Source organism: Phacochoerus africanus, chromosome 2, assembly GCF_016906955.1.
Source record: "Phacochoerus africanus isolate WHEZ1 chromosome 2, ROS_Pafr_v1, whole genome shotgun sequence".
Taxonomy (NCBI): Eukaryota; Metazoa; Chordata; class Mammalia; order Artiodactyla; family Suidae; genus Phacochoerus; species Phacochoerus africanus.
Window position 1 is genome coordinate 54588888 of NC_062545.1, and position 10997 is coordinate 54599884.

At 41.2% G+C, this 10997-nt stretch overlaps 1 long non-coding RNA gene and 2 other non-coding genes across 3 annotated transcripts; all 3 read right to left on the reverse strand.

The window, feature by feature from the left end:
• Positions 1–2503: 2503 nt before the first annotated feature.
• On the reverse strand, positions 2504–4187 carry LOC125115917 (uncharacterized). The gene is made up of 6 exons (XR_007132204.1): positions 4127–4187; positions 3545–3591; positions 3368–3442; positions 3212–3275; positions 2887–2949; positions 2504–2662 (listed from the first exon to the last, which is right to left on the reverse strand). It is a non-coding gene; the product is annotated as an uncharacterized LOC125115917 (long non-coding RNA).
• Positions 2771–2840, reverse strand: LOC125121748 (small nucleolar RNA SNORD50). Its single transcript, XR_007133612.1, has one exon. It is a non-coding gene; the product is annotated as a small nucleolar RNA SNORD50 (small nucleolar RNA).
• Positions 3046–3119, reverse strand: LOC125121749 (small nucleolar RNA SNORD50). Its single transcript, XR_007133613.1, has one exon. It is a non-coding gene; the product is annotated as a small nucleolar RNA SNORD50 (small nucleolar RNA).
• Positions 4188–10997: the final 6810 nt, after the last annotated feature.

Genomic DNA, 10997 nt, shown 5'->3' on the forward strand with positions numbered 1-10997 from the left:
TTATATTCAGCACTACAGGGAAGGACACATTAAGTTCCCTGACCTCAGTAACGTACTGTATTTCTATTATTTTCCTCAAATGATGAATTTTGAGTATCCTGAAATGCTTTTCTCATTAACACAGTTTTTTTTTTTTTTTTTTAGGGCTGCACCCACCACATATGTAAGTTCCCAGGCTAGGAGTTGAACTGGAGCTGTAGCTGCCAGCCTACACAACAGCCACAGCAACACCAGATCCAAGCTGTGTCCGAGACCTACAACACAGCTTGTGGCAATGCCGGATTCTTAACGCAGAGTGAGGCCAGGGATAGAACCTGTGTCCTCATGGACACCAGTCAGATTCATTTACGCTGAGCCATAACAGGAACTCACCTTAATACTCTTTTGAAAGAGAACTAGAATCAATTGAGTAAGCATAACTATTAAGTTTTCCAAATACACTGGATTATACTTTACTTGATGTGGGATTCTGTCAGATTAAATCTGCTTCCTGTTACAACTCAGCTGCATGGCATGCCAGGAGCTGAGTGGACTAGTGGTAATTCCAAGAGGATAGGACTTGCAACAATGAAACCAAGTATTGGAAAGATACCTTCTCCCCTGACCCCAAGATGGTCCACAAAAATTTCAGAACTTCATAGAACACTTGTATTTTGACCTCATCTCTGTACATACCCCAAAATGTAGAATCGGTGAGGTGCAACAAGGCCAGAGGCAGTGGCAATATTCAGTAATTATTCAGTGACAAGTGCAAATCATTGATCTGGAATCAAGCTTTTGGAAGGAAAGATGGGAAGGAGAAAATGGCAAGACAAGCAGACTATCCTGGTAGGCTGGGATTTAAAGGCTCTAAAACCCTTGAAAAGTGGTCAAAAACTTTCACACAGGCTGGGCAAACAGCAAGGATTATGAAGTGTATAATCAGTTCAGAGGGCACTTGATTGGGATTCCAAGTGCAGTGGATGCTGTAATTTCTGGCAATAGAACTAATTTTAGAAAATATCAAATGGGAAGGAAAACAAAACACCAAATGGTAGGATTGAGCCTACTGTTTAATGCAATCAGGAAGAATGGTGTAAAGCAGAGAGAAAATTCTTACTGGATGGTCAGTAACATCACACAAATGTAGACTGTGTTCTATATGATTATCACAAAACCAGTCCAAACAGCTGATCTGTACACTTTAGGATCTCCACTAAGTCCACTAAGTTGCAGATGGGTTCTGGAAGTTTAAATCCCTTACACAGCTAACAGCTTAAGGTCCCTGGTCTTATTTAGTTGCCTTATTTTTTATATATTACCAATTAAGTATATCTGTGCTGTGTGAAAGACACCATCCTGACATCAGTACACCTTGTTTACTAATAGGTTTGAATCAATTAGTAATCTTAATGGAAACTTCTATGTTGAACTTTCAAGTTCCATTGAAATTGTACCTTTGGGGATCCAATTCTGAAGCATATCATCTTTGGTCAGTGTTTCATATGCCCAAATATATCACTTTAATATCCTTATTCTGCACTGTTCTTGTTTCCTGTACTTTGCCTTTTCTCTTGGCATTGTGTACAACTGTTGTACACAATGCACGGTGCAGTAATGCACATTAACTGAGGTTTTAGAGAAATGTATTTTTTGCCCTTAAAGTTTTGTGTGGGTACCAATTTATCTTTGATCATTATATTTTTTGGGTAAAATTACCATCCATTCTTTGTTCTAACCAAGAGCCAGATATTTAAGGTTTCTATGTACTTAGGATGTCTGTGTTTGAAACAGGTCTTCTAGAATATATATTCCAAATAAAGCAGGGTAAGGGAGATCAGTGATAAGAGCGTAGACTGCAACATTAAATACATGTAATAAATGGGTACATAGGTAGTTTATGGCTGCCAAGGAAACATTCCCAGAGATGCTATTTTGTATACTGTTTTGATACTTGGGAAAGTATTCAACTACAGCCTTATCAGTCTCATAAACCTCTCCCTGAGCTGCATGCGTGGGATCCAAATTTTCACTAAGGAAATTTTAGGTTTATTAATGATGACTATAAATATTGGCATTCTTACTTGGATTGGGAAAAATTTATTCATGTAGCTATTTAGGGAAAATGATTATGCATGGGGCCCAACCACCTTGGTTACATCAGATGGTATTAATTACTTAACACTTAAATTCATTCAGGATGTCTGTACAATTTTTAACTACATTTCATCAGTGACCTTCCTCATGACTTGCTATATTGTGCTTTCTTCGTTTTCAGAATAAACACCCTAATACTATAAATAAATACACAATACTGTTACACTAAGACTAAATATTCCATAATTCAGCCAATAATGATTATTGATGGTGGGCTTTCTTTCCAGCCTAATCCCAGGAATATGTTCTGTCCACTCTGCTCTCATCTTAATAACTTTCTGTAATAGTAAAAACCTTCATTTGGCTATAATCACCATGACACATTTTAAATTCAAACAGCTTGTAACCAAAGGGTATTCATTCAAAATTGATTTTAAAAAGTTTAATTAGTTTTACTTAACTAATTAAAGACTGGATAATTAAAAAAAAATATAATCCATCTTGATTTTTCTTTCCATATCCATAAAATGAAGCGCTTTTCCTTAGTTTTTCACACGACATACCGGTAAATCTTGTGGCATTAGCCCTAGAAAAGGAAAAACACTTGAGCTTTACAAGACTATCAACATAAAGAAAACTTAAAAAAAAAAAAAAGTATTTCACAAAGTACTATTTATTGTCCTTATAATGGTCTATCTCAGAAGCCAGATCCGTATAAGGTTTTTCAACAGAAATTCAGGTTCGGGATAGGATCATCATAGACAGACCAAGGACATAATATTGACTGTCAAGAAAAGTATGTCTACTCACAGAAATATCTCAGGAACTTCACTGCAATCTGGCCTCTTTCAATAGGCAGACAGCGACCCCTCACTGTTGGCAGAGGGGAAAAAAAAAAGACACAATGTAACAAACTTCTCAAGTTATAAAATCCAGGCACCAATTACTTCACATCTGCACATTGGTCTTATCTCAGAAGCCGAATCCGTATGTGCTTTTTTTTCTTCAGGTAATCAGCTTCGGGATAGGTTTCATCATTGATCAGACCAAAGCACTACCAGTGATTTACCATAAACCAAAGCAACATTAAAAGTACGTTAGAAATACTATAGATGTTGTAAGCCACATAACTTACTTCAGAATGAAGCTGCCATCAGAGATATCCATAACTTCATTAGCAATCAACAACCTGCAGGATGCTGTTTGAGAACAAGAAAAAAAACCCCAAAACTCATTTAACCGGTCTATGGAAAAAGCATATGCAGACTCAAAATACTAGTTAAACACATACCTGCTAAGATCATTAGGTTTTAACCATGTCGTTTTCCAGCAAACATTCTCCATGTTTTGCACTCTTCCTTTTCCTCTAAAAAAAGAAACGTACCATTTCAAATAGTGTACCACCGCTTCTCCTGTCAACAAGAGGTTTACTTTCTCAGTTCTAAAAACTAAGTTCAACAATACTTACCTCAGCATCTTCACCTAAGAGCTCCGTTACACCGAGAGCCATCGCTCCTGCGGGGTAAATCAATATATATAAAATTAAGTAGTCTCGGAGAATTTCAGCACTAAAACCCTCTCCTTCAATACGATTTGCACACAGCGCCACCTGGGCACAATACAGCTCAGCCCCACGTAGTTAGGGGCTGCGGATCTTGAAATCTCCGTTGGACCTGGTGGTGGGACGGACACCCTATCAACAAGGCTTTTTGCTCTTAACGTCAACACTAACCCCTAGCCCCAAATTCCAGGGATATGGTTGCTTTCCGCCAGCCGTTTAAGTTGAGCCAGCTAGCTGCCCGGGCTTAGCAACAAGGCCGCGCGCAACGCCGCGGCCACCAGAGGCGGCCTCCGCACGCATAAACTCGAAGCCGGCCATCACCACGACTAGGGACACGTGGCGGTCTGGTGGCATGTTTCCCACGTGCAAGTTTTCAACACAGCACTCTTAAGTTCAAATTTCTGAAGCCTCTTCAACCGTACTGCAGCCCCGCAACCTAAGCTGCGCCACCCAGGTTCGCTCGGACAACCGCCCGCGGCGCCTACTTACCTAGCACCACCTAACAAACCCTTGAGTCCCGACGTAAAAGACCGACCCACGCATCCAGCAGTTCCCTATATAGTCTCTCCCTAGCCAGAGCGAGGCCGCTCCTCCCTCTCGCATCTATTGGATGCGGGAGAGCACGGGGGCGTGGCCGGTTTCTGACCTAGTGAGCGAGAGCGCGCCAGGCGGCTCTTTTCTTTCGTGGGCTCGTTCCGGGGCGTGGTGCGCGCGCCGTCCTTCTGCGGCGCGCACGCTCAGTCCCTGGCGCGCGCCCGCGCGCGCCGCGCTTAGTAGCTTTCTCGTTTGGCTCTACGTGGCGCGGGAGTGGCGCCAGAATTCAAACGAACAGCCGCCTTTGGAGGCGAAGCTGCCGCCTAGCTCGAGCCAAGTACGCCCCGGGCGGATGGGGCGGCTCGGGGTCAGGAGTGGACTAGAGTTTTGCGGCGCGGGACGGCCCAGTCTGTGACCCATTTGAGAAGTCGCGCTAGCAGGTTGGCAGACGCCTTGGGGGAACTGACGCCCAGGAATCGCTGCACGCCCGTAGAGAGAAATTGGAGGGCCGAACTGCTCAGTTGGAAATAGTTGGCGATAGCGCCGCGTTTCTCCTCCCGTCCACAGTGAGAAGGCTGCCTTTCTGGAGAGCCGGCCGGCTGCGCTGCAAGCGGTCACGCTGCGCTCTGTCCGGGCCCGCCCCACCCCCACGCTGCCGGGTGCCCGCGTGCCCGGCGCTGCTGTTACGGTCTGATCAGCACAGAGATTAGCAGACCCGAGAGGTAAATCCTCCGTTTGCCAGAGAAGTAAACTGACGCCTGAAGTAGCTAAGTGATTTTCCTAAATCCATACAACCAAAAGCTTTGCTATTTAACTTCTTTTATCATACTAAATTCGTTATCATGAATGCAGGAGAAAGAGTAATTTGAGAAATTTCCTAGAATACTTTGTCCAAACGATACATTAATTCAGTAGCAACGGTTGCATTAATTAGTGTGTGTGGATAAATATGTGTACATATATGCGCACATGGGAACAAGCATTTGAACATTTCAGCATTTGAAAATTCACGTCTTCATAGCACTTACTACTCATTATTATGGACGTGTGCGTTAGTTTATTGTCCTCGCTTGGTGCACCGCTCTTTATTGTTCTGCCTTAAGGTGATTGTCGGTAACTATTGGTGGAATGAATGAATGAATAAATGTAGGCGGTGGCTTTTTAGAAAATTAAAATGAAGACCAAATTCCAGATGTGAATAGCAAATGTCTGTAACAGGAACCTAAGTGATGCAGTGTTTACTTGGCTGGGCATTATGCTGAAAATATTGTTTTGTAATGTACAATGTAAATTTGCATATTGCTCATATTTAAAAAACTAAAATAGTACATAAAAAAAGCAAAGTAGGAAATCCCGTTGTGGTTCAGCGATACAAATGCTGTCTCAGAATGCAGGTTCAATCCCCTTGCTCAGTGGGTTAAGATACCTATGCTGCCGCATGCTGCCTAAGGGTGACAGATGGGGCTGGGAGCTGTTGCTGTGGATGTTGCCTTTGATGTAGTTGGCCTCAGTTGCAGCTCCCATTCAACCCCTAGCCCGAGAACCTCGGTGTGTCGCGGGTGCGGCTGTAAAAGGGGAAAAAAAAAAAGGCAAAGTAAAAGTTTCTTTTCATATCACTGGGAATCTTCTCTCTGCTGTTAATAGTAACTGATATTAACAGTTTTGGGAACTTTCTATGCACATATAAATGTGTGTGCATATTTTATCAAATACAAATAGGATCTGTGTCCTTTTCTGCAACTTGCTTTGCCTCCTCCTAAATATCATGGACATCGTTCCATATCAGAACATAGGGATGACCTTCTTGTCTATGGCCTGCATAGTGTTTAGTTGGATTTGTCGTAATTCCATAGTTTTCCAGCTTTTTAGTATTTCAAATAGTGCCAAAGTGATTTATAGGTATAGCATAGTGAGCTGGTGGGAAGATCTGCAAGATCAATTTTTAGAAGTGTGTCAAAGATTATGTACACTTAAATTTGTGATAGATATTGCTTAATTTTTCCCACCTTGTTTCCACTCCCATAAAATGGTTGGGTTGTGATTATATTTTGGTGTGTTTTGCTAATTTACAAATATGTGCATGGCTCTTATGGGATGGCCATTATCACACAATTGAAATTGAGAACTATTACCATCTTTGCTATTACTATCTTGCCTTTCTTTTTTTTTTAAAGGGCCACCCCCTCAGCATAGGGAGGTTCCCAGGCTAGGGGTCAAATCAGAGCTGCAGCTGTTGGCCTACATCACAGCAATAGCAACACCAAATCTGAGCTACATCTGCATCCTATTCCATAGCTCAGGGCAATACTGGATCCTTGACCCACTGAGCGAGGCCAGGGATGGAACCCATGTCCTCGTGGATACTAGTCAGGTTTGTTTCTGCTGAGCCACAACAGGAACTCCCCTCTTTGTTATCTTTGAATCACTGTTTGCTGTACTGAAGACCCTCAAAATCATCTGGTCGAAAACTGTATAGGACAATAATTTTCTACCCTGACTTATCAATTGAGTTACTTGGAGAGCTAAAATGTATCAGATTTTATCCTGCTGTATAGCACTGGGAACTATATCTAGTCACTTAGCATGGCACATGGTGGAGGATAATGTGAGAAAAAGAATGTATATATGTATGTGTGACTGGGTCACTTTGCTGTACAATAGAAAATTGACAGAACACTGTAAACCAACTATAATGGAAAAAATAAAAATAATTAAAAAAAAATAAAATGTATCAGATTTTTTGGGTCCTAACCTGAAACTGCTGAAGCAGGATCTCCAAAAGTGGGACCCAGGAAGCATTTTAAACAAGCATCTAGGGCAATGCTAAAAGGAATATAAACCATAAATGTGAGTTGTGTATGTGATTCTATTTTTCTTTTTTTTCTTTTTCTTTTCTTTTTTGGCCACCCTGTGGCATATGGAGTTCCTAGGCCAAGGATCAGTTCTGAGCTGCAGTTGCCACCTAAGCCATATCCTTAACCCACTGTGCCAGGTGGGGATTGAATCTGCATCTCAGTGCTCCCACGATACTGCTGATTCTGTTGTGCCACAGCAGGAACTCCAACATATGTAACGTTGTATAGGCTGGTAGCCACATTTAAGAAATAGTAAGGAGAATCATATCCACTTAATTCTAAACATTTCATTTAACCCAGTATAGCCAAAATATTTTCATTTGAACATATGATCAACATATCATGACCTCAGTTCTTGAAATAAATTGTGCATTTTACACTCCCATCACATCTTTTTTTAGTCTTTTATTTATATATATATATTTTCTACTGTACAGCATTGTGACCCAATCACACATACACGTATACATTCTTTTTTCTCACATTACATGTTTTATCATAATTGATTAGACAGAGTTCCCAGTGCTGTACAGAAGGATCCCATTGCTAACTCATCCCGAGGGCAACATTCTGTATCTACCCCAAGCTCCCAGTCCCTCCCAGTACCTCCCCTTCTCCCTTGGCAACCACAAGTCTATTCTCCAAGTCCATGATTTCCTTTTCTGTGGAAAGGTTCCTTTGTGCTATATATTAGATTCCAGATACAAGTGATGTCATATGGTATTTGTCTTTCTCTTTCTGAGTTACTTCACTCAGGACGAGAGTCTCTAGTTCCATCCATGTTGCTGCAAATGGAATTATTTTGTTCTTTTTTATGGCCGAGTAGTATTCCATTGTGTATATATACCACATTATCCTGATCCAATCATCTATCAGTGGACACTTGGGTTGATTCCATGTCTTGGCTATTGTGAATAGTGCTGCAATGAACATGCAGGTGCATGTGTCTTTTTAAAGTAGAGTGTTGTCTGGGTATATGCCCGAGTGGGATTGCTGGGTCATATGGTAGTTCTATGTATAGTTTTCTAAGATACCTCCATACTGTTTTCCATAGTGGTTGTACCAATTTACATTCCCACCAACAGTGCAGGAGGGTTCCCTTTTCTCCACACCCCCTCCAGCATTTATTTGCGGACTTTTTTTTTTTTTGTCTTTTTGCTATTTCTTTGGGCCGCTCTCGCAGCATATGGAGGTTCCCAGGCTAGGGGTCGAATCGGAGCTGTAGCCACTGGCCTACGCCAGAGCCACAGCAACACGGGATCCGAGCTGCGTCTGCAACCTACACCACTGCTCACGGCAATGCCGGATCATTAACCCACTGAGCAAGGGCAGGGACTGAACCCGCAACCTCATGGTTCCTAGTCGGATTCGTTAACCACTGCGCCACGACGGGACCTCCCAAGAATTTTTTTTTTTTTTTTTTTGTCTTTTCTAGAGCTGCTCCCGAGCCTCGACTGCAACCTACACCGCAGCTCATGGCAGTGCTGGATCCTCAACCCACTGAGCAAGGCCAGGGATTGAACCTGCAACCTTATGGTTCTTAGTTGGATTAGTTAACCACTGCGCCACGACGGGAACTCCATGCGGACTTATTAATGATGGCTATTCTGACTGGTGTGAGGTGGTATCTCATGGTAGTTTAGATTTGCATTTCTCTAATAATCAGTGATGCAGAGCATTGTTTCAGGTGCCTGTGGCCCATCATAGCACATCTTGATTTGACTGCCCACAACACAAGTACTCCATTGCCACACAGGTAGTGGCTATTGTATTGGACATCTCAGATCTAGGGTGATTCATATATATATATATATATATATATGTGTGTGTGTGTATATATATATATATATATATATATATATATATATATATATATGTAAGTTGGAGCACCACTGTGTTAGTGTAAATGCAGTACTGTACACCTGATGTATATCCTGGTCTTTTTAGAAAAACTTTCCATATTTCTTTTGATTCATAAACTAATAACTCTAACAAATGCCATGCAAAATGAAGTGAATTTAGATCCTGATTACTGACAATATAGCCCTGCAGTGAACATGGTGATGCCTATGAAGCTAGCACATAACTCGTTCAAGTCTTTTATCTCTTCAGGGAACAGGAAAGCATACTGAGGAATGAAGCCAGTAGTTATTGCTCTCACATCTAGAGCAGATAAGCAAAATACTACCAAATATTGGAAGAGAGTTAAGAAAAGCCATATAAAGGTCAGAACTGAAATTAAATGCATCCTTGAAGAATTTAGCATATCGAAAATAACTGCTTGTATTCCATAGCAAACTTTAGAGATAAGGTCATCATTTTAATCATTTTTTGAAAGAAATGTTCACTGAGCCCTGGTGCATGTTCTATGCTTCAGAGAAAGTTAACATGAATACACAAAAGTCCTTGCCCTTCCTGAAATATTTATCATTTAGTAAGAAGTAACCATTCAACTTTAGCCACCTTAGCTTTAAAAATTAGGTAATAGGGAGTTCCTGTTGTGCTCAGTGGGTTAAGGATCCAGCATTGCCACAAGCTTTGGCATAGGTAACAGATGAGGCTTGGATCTGGTGTTGCTGTTGTTGAGGTGTAGGCCGGTAGCTGCAGCTCTGATTTGATCCATAACCTGGGAACTTCCATATGCCACAGGTGCAACCCTAATAAGAAAAAAAAAATTAGACACTTAATAAAGACTTTTAGGTAAGATCACAATGTGAACCAAATAGTGTTCTAGGAAGTGTTTGGAGGGAAAGATTAAAAGCAGATTTAGAAATTTAATGCAGTCATTTGGATGAGATATTGTGAAGGACACCACTATAATTTTGGAAGTGGAAATGGAAGGCAGGGAAGAAAACAACATATGGTGAGAACTTATGTTCTTGTATTCATTGGCTCATGTAATCTTCAAAGCAATCCTGATGTGTACTTTAAAGATGAGGAAAATGAGGCTTGGAGATCTTGGTTGAGTAATTTCCCAAAGTTTCTGACCCCAGACTCATACTCATGTCACAGGAACATGATATTGCTGTATCCAGGGGGGAAATGTTAGGGTGTGTTGATCTGTGGAGGAAGAGAGGAAGTGGAATGGAGCCTAGGTGTTCAGGAGAATGACACCTCCATTGACTGGAAGAGGAAAGTAAGGAATTACTGATTTGGGATCAAGGAAAGGAAGATTCAGTTTTGGTTGTGTTGGATTTTTTTGGTGGAACATTTGGTTACATTTGTCCAGTGGACCATCAGAAATGTAGAGCTGAAGCTCAAGAGAAGAGTCAGGGCTAGAGAAGCTGTTTGACAAATTAATATAGATGATTAGTAAGGTGGTGTGCACATATGAGTGTGAGGAGAAAAGAAAAAAGGGCCAACAGCAGTTGTTTAAAATCAGTACTGCAGTGTGTGCAGATATCCTGCAGTAGATAACCTGTGAACACATAGTCGGTACACATAAATATCTGATTAGATAACAAATGCATGAGAAAAAAGTTTATTTTTACATCTTTTGGTTAAATCATGGGAGAAATATGTATGCTATGTTCAGTAGTGTAAATGTAATTAACTTATTCCAAAGCAGAAAAGAAGTCAGCTTTCAGAAATACGAATTATCTGATAAGGAGGTAACGTCCAAAAAGTATAAAGAGCTCATACCACTGAATAGCAAAAAACCCAAACAACCCAATTAAAAAAATAGAGGGGAGTTCCTCTGTGGCTCAGCAGGTTAATGACCTGGTGTTGTCCCTGCTTTGGCTCGGCTTGGGTTGTTTCTGTGGTGCAGGTTCAATCCCTGGCCTGGAAATGTCCATATGCCACAGGGGGTTCAGCCAAAAAAAAGGAAAAAAAAAAAAAGATGGACGGAGGATCTGAATTGACGTTGTTCCAGAGAAGACATACAGAAGGCCAACAGGTATATGAAAAGATGCTCAACACTGCCAATTATTAGGGAAATGCGAAGCAAAACCACAATGAAAAATCACCTC